Raw genomic sequence first — 2,536 nt, forward strand, 5'->3', positions numbered from 1 at the left:
ACGGGGACACCAGTGCAGAGCAGTAGACGGGGGCGGGATGAGAGGAAGGCAGGGAACACCTGGGAGTAGAGGGGCGACATTCACCAGGTTGGGCAGGGCTGGGCATCTCAGGGAGGCCAGAGAGGAGGCAGGCTGAGAGGTGGGGGTCTGCTTCAGTGGCCGGAGAGGACCCCCAGCAATGGAATGACCGTCCCAGAAGGTGGTGAGCCTGTCGGGACTGGACATCCAGGGATGTCAGAGGGCATTCCTCACTGCGGGAGGCTGGACCACCTGGCCGACGTGGACCCCAGTCTGAAAGCGCTTGTTCAGCAGGGAGAGGGGGAAGGTGATGCTTTGTGGGCAGGGCTGGGACCAGGCTCTACGGGAGGACAGGATCCACAGGGCGGAGTCCTCCGGGACACCCAAGGACCCTCTCCACCATTGCAAACAGCAGCCACCCCGCTCAGAAAGGCGATAAAGCTGTGTCACACATGGGGCCTCCCAGGACAAGGACTGCACACCCGCCTGCATCCACAGGCCTGGGGGGCCTCCCCGCGGACTGAGGACATCGGCTGTCACCTGTGACTTGGCCACTAGGGGGTGCTCATCAGCAAGGCCGGGCACAGATCTGCGATTCTGTGAATTACATTCGTGTTTTCAAAGCCACTTTTAAATCTTGTGACCATCCCATGAAGTTAGCGTGATGGAGAGTGTATATATATTGTCACACTGGCTTGGAGAATTTACGTGGCTTACCTGCTCAGGTGAGAGGGCCTTCTTGGGTATTTCAGATGAAGGGAATAGGTGCGTGGTGGGGGGTGGGGGGGATGGTTGCTGAGTCCTGGATGGCCGTGTCAGAGCCTGGAGGCCGTGGGGACAGGTCCAGCTGGCGGAGGGCTGTGGCTGAATCCAGCTGCTTGGGCGTTACAGCCTATGCAGGTCCCCCACGTGCCTTTTGGAATCCTGTTAGTCTGCGAAGTCAAAAGGCCAGGCAAGCCGGGACTTCCCTGGAGACGGGGACGTGCAAGAACCCCATGGTGGGATCCGTAAGGTCAGCCCACTGCCCAGGCCTCTCTGGCCCTGTCCATCTGTCCCTCACCTTGGCCCCTCAAACCCCACCCACCCCCAGGGGCTACTACCCCCCGGGTCACTCTGCTCTCCAACCTGGCTTCACTCGTAGGATCCACAGCACCTTTGGCCTCGTCATTTTGCCCTTGACTTTGCCCCAAGTGTGAGAGGCAGCAACTGCTCCCAGCACACGACACCCTAGAGCACTCAGAGCCAGGGGCTGGAGCAGAAGGTACCTTGGGGATGTTCTAACACAGCCAACCACCTCCTCCTTCTGTGGATCTGGTGAACCAGGAGGCCGGTACCGGCCCCTCACCCCTTCTACCTGCAGAGGGGTCGAGGGTAGGGGGGCACCTCCAGGCAGCATTCCTTCAGTTAAGCCTTCTTAGGCTTTCTTCTTACAAAACCCAACTCTCGTGACCCCTGAGGCCTTCTGGGAGCTGGGCTCCTGGCCGCACCGGCTGCCAGCCTCTGAGCACTGCCCAGCACACACCCCCATCCCCAGGAGGCCCTCAGCCCGGGGTCCCTCACCTGCCCCTGGTCTCCACTCAGGGGGCCTCTTCTTGTTGGCCTCCCTGGTCCTTCAGGAGCACACGGGTCCCCAGCAGCCCATTTGGGGCTGAACACACCCCAGGTTTTATGACATCACTTCCCTGCCAGAGCGGGCACGCCACACAGGCTGGGGACCCTAGTGCCGCCAGCAGCGCCCACGGCCATCCGAAGTGTGTCCTGAGTGGATCCAGGGACTGTGGTGAAACATCCACCGGGCAGGGCTGGAGGGGACGCTCGTTGAGCTCCGTGAACATGCAGCCTCACCCTGCCTCTCTATTCAGCGGCTCCACCTTTATTATAATCCGCCTGATTTTAGGTGATCTGGAGGTGATTTAGGAGCGGACCCCTCACCCCGGAACACAGCAGACTGGATGTGGGCCCAAGGGGGGTCTAGGTCATCCCAGACACCAAAATAAATTCTGGGACTTCACCGGAGACCCAAAGGAGCTAGTTCATTTGAAGATCAGCGTGACTTTTCAGAGTCCAGGCTTTTTATCCAATAAAAGAACATCCTGGGCTTCCCTCCCACAAGGCATCAGTTAGATGGGCTCTGGAATTCACAGAGGCAAAGGAAAGTCAGCAGCTCAGACTCTACACCACCATCTGCCTTGCTGAAAGGGACCTTCCCAGACTGAGCCCGAACGCCCTGGACCCCAGGTGTGGCCAAACCTCTTCCCACTTCTCTCCTCCCGCACCCTCCCTCTCACTTCAGCTGCAAAGAGATTCCAAAAGGTGGCGGGACCCACAGCAAGGGACACTCAGCCCTTGGAATATTGAGTCCCGGTGACCCAGCCCACCCAACCCAGGCCAAGACCTTCACCCCAGGGGCGGGGGTCAGTGGGCTCGCTCTTACCGCCCTGATATCCAGAGGGGACCATGGCAGGGTGGGGGGCCCCCCAACTGCCCCCACCCCCGTCAGCACAGGCTGGACACGAGG

The sequence above is a fragment of the Capra hircus genome, chromosome 5 (genome assembly GCF_001704415.2).
Source record: "Capra hircus breed San Clemente chromosome 5, ASM170441v1, whole genome shotgun sequence".
NCBI classification, from domain to species: Eukaryota; Metazoa; Chordata; class Mammalia; order Artiodactyla; family Bovidae; genus Capra; species Capra hircus.